The 7,811-nt window shown below is 47.5% G+C and overlaps 1 pseudogene; it reads right to left on the reverse strand.

Moving 5' to 3' along the window:
• Positions 1 to 4,457: 4,457 nt before the first annotated feature.
• On the reverse strand, positions 4,458 to 5,708 carry LOC132584175 (arylamine N-acetyltransferase, pineal gland isozyme NAT-10-like; annotated as a pseudogene).
• Positions 5,709 to 7,811: the final 2,103 nt, after the last annotated feature.

Genomic DNA, 7,811 nt, shown 5'->3' on the forward strand with positions numbered 1-7,811 from the left:
GGATGTTTAAATAACTCTTGGCAGCTTCACAAAAAATGGATTGAATCAGGTGTTGGGACAGGTGCTGTTCATGAAACTAACTTAAATGTATATAGATAATTCCTGTAGCTGTTGTAGGGTGTTTCCGCATGGAGGCTGCCCTATCCACTGCTGCTGGAAATGAAGGAGTTTGCAACAGCAACATTGTTTCACACAGGGCATTTTTGCAGAAAAAGCCCAGCAGGAACTCATTTGCACATTAGGCCACACCCCCTGATGCCAAGCCAGCCGGAACTGCGTTCCTGCTCAGAAAAGGCCCTGGATCCAAAGGAGTTAGCCATGCTAGTCTGTCACTTTAAAATAGTAGAGTCCAGTAACACCTTTCACTGAGCATAAAGTATGATGGGTATGTTTGTGTGTGCTGCCCTCTGCTGGAGAGGATGTGTCATTCTCTCTGATTGTGTTGGTTGGTTTTAGATAGGATATAAAATTGAGAAGGAACCTTCCCAAGTCAGTTCTCCAGCCATGAATTAAAATGTAACAACTGGAATTTCACTAATGTTGGATTTAATGGTCCAATAAGTGAATGAAATGAATTACCCATGAATAAGGCAGAGAAATTGTGAGAACTGTATGGCTATGTTTCCCAGAGGAATTCTGGCTTTGAAAAGAATTAGACCGATTTCGCACACAGCTTACCTCGCAGTCACAATCCTGTTCACTCCACAGTGTCTGGTTGGATTTCCCACCATCTGCGCCGAAGTTACAGGAAGTGCCGCAGCTTCTGCGTAGCAAACGTAAACCGCTAAAACCCAGTTTATGTTTGCTACGCAAAAGCTGCGGCACTTCCTGTAACTCCGGCGCAGATGCTGGGAAATCCGACAGACACTGCGGAGGGACCAGGATTGTGACTGCGAGGTAAGCTGTGTGCAAAAACGGTAATACAGTTCTTTTGAAGAGAAATACAGTGAGAGGGCTTCTAGCCCCACTGGTGGACCCCCTGATGGCACTTGCTTGTTTTGGCCACTGTGTGACACAGAGTGTTGGACTGGATGGGCCATTGGCCTGATCCAACATGGCTTCTCATGTATTTTGGGTATTGTATGTATCGTTATGTGCGTGGGGGTATTGGTATTTGGATTGTTATGCAGTGTTTTCTATGAATTATTTGGATGTGAATATAATACAAAATATAAATGTGAAAGAATAAAAAAGCATGGCTTCTCTTATGTTCAGGCAGCTGCGCTGAAGAGGTTGTCAAACTGTCATTTTATCGAGACACTTCTTTAAAATCATCTCAGGCTTTGCTGGCTGCTTCCAGCCCAAAATGACACCAGGGCCGAAGCACTATTTTGTCGCATACACATGCAAATTTGCTGCCATTTCTTGATTTTATCCGTCACCTGATCCTATTTCAGCTCAATTTATGCATCTTGGCTATGAGTAGAGCTTCCTAATAGCTGCTCCCCCCACCCCTCTTCTCCTGTAAGAAGGACCTGAGGAGGTTTTATTCCATTGTTTGTACTTGAAGAAATGTGCTTGCACACAAAAGCTCATACCGCGAATAAAACTTTGTTGGTCTGAAAACTGCTACCAGACTCAAACTTTGTTCTAGAATTTTTCTAGTTGTAATCCAAAAAGCCCCGATTGGGATGTCCTGATTTCACCAATCTCAGAATCTATGCAGTTGTCGATCCTGGCCGGTGGATGTCCAGGATTTCCGCACACATGCAGCAATGGCCAACCACTTCTCCTGTCTTGAAAACCGCAGGGCTTTTTTTGTAGCTGCAACTCCTTTGCCTATTAGGCCACACACCCCTGATGTAGCCAATCCTCCAAGAGCTTACAGCAGGCCCTGTATGAAGAGCCCTGTAAGCTCTTAGAGGATCGGCTACATCAAGGGTATGTGGCCTAATATGCAAAGGAGCTCCTGCTGCAAAAAAAAAAAGCCCTGGAAAACCCTATGAGGTTACTCTATGTCAGCTGTGATTCAACTGGACTTCCTACCACCACTGTGACAAGAAGAGCAGCTGGATCAGCTTCTGGCACTTACAACATTGGTCATCACAGCTTTAAGTGGGATTAAGATGTTCATTTGTTTTCTAGTTTCATGATGTTGGTGGAAAGAAGCTGAGGAGTGTCATTAGACAATATCTGGATTTCTGAACATAAGAAGAAGAAAACTGCAGATTTATACCCTGCACTTTTCTCTGAATCAGAGGCTCAGAGCGGTTTACAATCTCCTTTATTTTCTTCCCCCACAACAGACACCTTGTGAGGTGGGTGGGGGTGAGAGGGCTTTCACAGAATCTGCCCATTCAAGGACAACTCCTGCGAGAGCTATGGTGACCCAAGGCCATTCCAGCAGGTGCAAGTGGAGGAGTGGGGAATCAAACCCGGTTCTCCCAGGTAAGAGTCCACGCACTTAACCACTACACCAAACTGGCTAAGAACCAGGGCGACGCGAGATTAGAAGCAGCTCGGACCGGTGTGTCAAGAGCTGCTTCTAAATCGGACCGTTTTCACGGGAGTTATCTACAGTTACTGCCAGTTCAGACCCCATCCATGTATATTTATAGTTAGGATTTTTGGCCCCACTGTGTATTTATTACTTGGCACTTGCCCACATTGAACCTCCTTTGCCATGTTGACACCCATTCGCCCAGCCTTGACGGATCCCTCTGGAGTGCCTCACAGTCCTCCCTGGTTCTCACCACCCTGAACAACTCCGCAGAGCGCATGAACCTGTAATAGCTGCAAGACAGACAAAAATAAGGAGGTGTGTGTCTGCCCTGCACGGATGAAAAAAATCATGAATTCCTACCTGTCTTGCAGGACTTAGAAGTTCAGGAGCCTTCGAAAGAAAGAAATGTGGTCACCTTAGGTCTTCCCTGCTTTTTCATCACCCCCCCCCCCACACCGATCCCCCTCCCAGCCCACTCTTCCCAGCTCTTACTCCTGGTTGTCGCACACCACCGAAATCCCTGCTTTACATGCAAGTCAAAAAGGCTTGTTTACAACCCATGGTGTGGGCTTCTCCTGTTTCAACTAGCCCCGCCTTTGGCTCCTCCCTCAACCCTTTAAAAGTCATTATGAACACCCCTCACCTATAGCCAGGCCTCCTGTAACGTGCAAAGGAATCCCTACCGGGCGCCTGAAGGAGCTCTGCTCTCTCCCCGCCCCTTCTTTCGAGAACAGGGACTACTTTATCTGCCTGCTTCACGTGGCAGAGGGTGGCTATCAATGCTCTCCATGCAGCTCGTCTGTGACTGGTACACATCTGTTGTTCTTTGAACCTGCTGTTTCCCTAACAGCTGGTAGCTGATGCAGGCTTGCTTCTGAGTTAAAATTGGATTCGTGCTTCATTCTTACCTCTTGCCTAAGGCTTGTTTTAAAAATAAGAGCAATCTGCCCTTGGAGTCTACCTGTTGCAGATCTGCATGAGTTCCTGTGAGCCTGCCTCCACTGTGGACAGGTAAGGCTGCTGCATCTCTTCATGGAGAGGAGCTCATTAAACCCAGTGCAGAGGCACGAGGAGGCCTCGTTCACACATGCAGGTAGAGTGGTCTGCGTGATTAGATTGGAGATGGTGTTTTAGAATGCTTGCCCATGCCCAAACTTCCTGCAGATAGAAAACTAGCAAGACTATTATGTGCTGTTCTGTGTTCTTGCTCATATACTGTTCATAGTGTTAGTAACTGAAGCATGGTTCTACCCTCCAGGACCCAAATGCCTACGTTCCGATTGGCCATTCTGTCTGAACTGGCCAATCGGGACACAAGGCATGTATCAATGTACATGTAAATGAAGGATCCTGGAGAGACCAATGGGGCAGATTCCAGCCGACTAAAAGAGGTGTGTCCTTCCCCAACTATATATATTGCCTGTTTTGCCTGATTGCTCTCCAGTTTGGTTCTTTCAATAAAGAAGTTATGTTGTTAGCAGGGGTGGAATTCTAGCAGGAGCTTCTTTGCATATTAGGCCACACACCGCTGATGTAGCCAATCCTCCAAGAGCTTACAAGGCTCTTTTTTTTGTAAGCTCTTGGAGGATTGGCTACATCAGGGGTGTGTGGCCTGACATGCAAAGGGGAGCCTGCTAGAATTCCACTCCTGGTTGCTAGGACTTTTTTTGTAGCAGGAACTCCTTTGCATATTAGGCCACACACCCCTAATGTAGCCAATCCTCCAGGAGCTTACAGGGCTCTTAGTACAGGACCTACTGAAAGCTCTTGGAGGACTGGAGGACTGGCTACATCAGGGGCCTGTGGCTTAATATACAAAGAAATTCCTGCTACAAAAAAAAAGCCCTGGGACTTGTTACCCACAGCTGCACTCACTTTTTAATCATGACTTTAGCAGATCTGTCCCCTTGGTCTGCTGCTTTTCTGCTTGCACAGGCTTTTGTTTAAACACACCACAAATAGGGAATGGGATGATAATGAACAAAGGAGAAACAAAAAGAAACTACACCACGTGTCTAATAATAGAAACATATTATTTGCAGTCACCTGTATAATCATTCAATGAATTTTACACAATAAATTTTCCTTACGCTCATTAACAATATGCATTCAAGTTCACATATTCTGTTGTGGTCCTTAAGATTATATCGAGGCCTTTAAGTGCAACTCGAAAAAACTGTAAACCGCACTAGAAAAATGATCAAATTGCTTTTGTAAAGGACCAGCATTTTTTTTTTCAAACAGACTGCTGCAATGGTATCTTTCCAAAATATCACATCGGATGCCTCGAAGACAAGGGAATATTCAGAACTGAAACCCCGGCCTCCTCATGCCAGGCTCTGGAACATCCTGTGATATGACATCAGTTCTGACAGAGACTGAAACCTGTGTGCAAAGAGATGATGTATAATCCAGTTTCTAGCCTGCTGTCCAAATCGGAGACCCGTTTCCCTTCTACCTTCTCAGTCTTCTTCAGGAGGTGGCATGATCTTTTCATCCTTTGGCTCGAAGTCCCTCTCCAACTGAATCCCAAATTTCTCACACACGACGGCTGGGATCTCAGAGCTTTGCAGTGGGGTCTCCGTACGTTTCTCCCCCATTGTGGAGATGAGACGCCATCCCATATAGGTAAGGCGCCCACCGTCTTCCTGATGCAAGGAACAGAAGGATTTGCAGGGGAAGATAGAACTGGGCGAAGTCTGGTGATAAAGGCACATGTCAGCAAAATCCTCCAGCTTCTTCTCCTCAAGGGTGAATTGATACAAAGGTCTCCCTTCCTTGCCAGGAACTTCCCGGCGCTCCAAGACCCAAACTCCCCCCTTATTGCCGAGCCAGAAGATGCCTCCATCTTGGACTTGTTCTGAGTCCGGCTTCAACTCCAGTGGCTCTAGAAAGGCTTCCCCAAAACCGACATCGCAGAGGAAGGAGCGTCCATGCAACTGGACCAAAATCACCATATGGTGCATAGGGGGGCCATAGTGCCCCGTGAAAGGGTTCCGGAAGCGACTGGACACTGCTTTGGTGTCAAATCCCAGTGTCTGCAGCAGCCACAAGAAAAGCCCGTTCAGCTCGGACAATCTTGTCGTAGAGAAGGGGCAACGCCAAGGAGATTGGCTCCCCACAGTGGATGCTCAGGCTCCCAAAGGGCACGGAGAGGAGATGGCAACGGTGGAGACGGCGCAAGGTCTCCAGAGAAGGCTGGGCGGGACCCTGGTACCCGATCCGAAATAGATATTGGCTAACGTCCATGTTGTCCTGACCTGGATGCCCCGGCAGGCCTGGTCTTGTCAGATCGAAGAAGCTAAGCAGGGGGTCAATATGAGGATGGGAGGCCCCCAAGGAAGTCCAGGGTTGTGATGAAGAGGCCAAGAAATGACAAACCACCTCTCTTGCCTTGAAATCCCGACAAGGTCACCTACAATTAAAATAAAAACAGAATTTTTTTGGGGGGGGGGATTCAGCTGTGACTTGATGGCAACCCTCTCCCCCTGCCCCGCAAAAAAGAATCCATGCTGGGCAGTAGGGCTTCTTTTGTAGTAGTAGTAGAAGAAGAAGAAGATGATGATATTGGATTTATACCCTGCCCTACACTCTGCATCTCAGAGTCTCAGAGTGGTCACAATCTCCTTTACCTTCCCCCCAACAACAGACACCCTGTGAGGTGGGTGGGACTGAGAGAGCTTTAACAGAAACTGCCCTTTCAAGGACAGCTCCTACGAAAGCTATGGCTGACCCAAGACCATTCCAGCAGCTGCAAGTGGAGGAGTGGGGAATCAAACCCGGTTCTCCCAGGTAAGAGTCCACACACTTAACTGCTACACCAAAGTGGAACTCCTTTGCACATTATGCTACATCTCCAAGAGCTTACAGGGCTCTTACAGGGCTGTTTTTACAGGGCTTACTGCAAGCTCCAGGAGAATTGGCTACAACAGGGGTGTGTGCAGTGGTGGGATTCAGCCTTACCATAACTAATACTTCAGCAAGCCTTACTATAACTAATGCTTCAGCAAGCCTTCTTATATCTAATGCTTCAGTAATCCTTATTATATCTAATGCTTCAGCAAGCGTTACCATAACTAATGCTTCAGCAAGCCTTATTATATCTAATGCTTCAGCAAGCCTTACCATAACTAATGTTTCAGCAAGCCTTATTATATCTAATGCTTCAGCAAGCCTTACTATAACTAATGCTTCAGCAAGTCTTATTATATCTAATGCTTCAGTAATCCTTATTATATCTAATGCTTCAGCAAGCCTTACCATAACTAATGCTTCAGCAAGCCTTATTATATCTAATGCTTCAGCAAGCCTTACCATAACTAATGCTTCAGCAAGCCTTATTATATCTAATGCTTCAGCAAGTCTTACTATAACTAATGCTTCAGCAAGCCTTATTATATCTAATACTAGCAGTAACCATGATGAGTAAACAGTTTAAAAGCAGCAGGAAGTCCTCGTTCACAAAGTTTGAGCGCTCGTGACCTGTCTGCGCCTCAGCAGTTGTCGGGGTGCACTCGCCCCCGGTGCTTCCTGATCCAGCCTCGCAGCCGCGTGCCGATATTTTTGCGCTGCCTTTCGCCTCTTGCAGCTGGGCTGTGCTGTTGACTCCTTAGGGATGACCGGCTAAAGACATTGCGGACCCACTGAAAAAAGTTGGTGACGCTCCGGCGGGACGTGGGGGCGGCGGACGGGCAGCTGGGAGCCGGTGGGGTTGGCTGTCCTCTATTGGCCACTGCCGGACTCTGCAGGAAGAAGAGAAGTCATTCTCACAGCCAGGGCTCTGAACGGAGGGATTCTTGGAACTGGAGTTCTAGCAAGCAGCTGCTTGAAGGTGGGGGGGGGGCTGTGCTGACTGCAGCAGTGGCCTGCTTTGGTTTTGGTTTTGCCCATTGCTTTGTCCCTTACAGGTCACACTTTGATGCTCACACTCTATGTACTCTGGGACTGCAAAGGCAGCAGTTCCTTATTTACGTAAAGGCATTAATTTGCAGTTCTACAATATTCCTTCACCCAGGCTAAAAAGATGTGGCCTTGTACTTTCACACTGACCAGCTAGGCCACTTTAAGGATGTTTTCTAACAAGCTTGCGGGGAGGTTAGTATAAAAGCCTAATATAATAAATAAGTAGGCTTGCCAATCCACAGGTCCCAGCGGGGGGGAGGTTCTCCCGCTTTCCCAGGCTCCTTCCCGCCCCCACTCAGCTGGCCAGCAGGGGGGGGGAAGCCCCATCCCCACAGCCCCCATGTGCCTTTCCCCCTCCAGAGGCTTCAGTCTCCGCTCAGAAAGGCTTCCTCTTGGGATGGGGTGTCTGTGTTACTTTGAAGAAGTTGGCAGCAACTCGTGAGCAAAGAGGCCAGTCCCTCACTTC

Source organism: Heteronotia binoei, chromosome 15, assembly GCF_032191835.1.
Source record: "Heteronotia binoei isolate CCM8104 ecotype False Entrance Well chromosome 15, APGP_CSIRO_Hbin_v1, whole genome shotgun sequence".
NCBI classification, from domain to species: domain Eukaryota; kingdom Metazoa; phylum Chordata; class Lepidosauria; order Squamata; family Gekkonidae; genus Heteronotia; species Heteronotia binoei.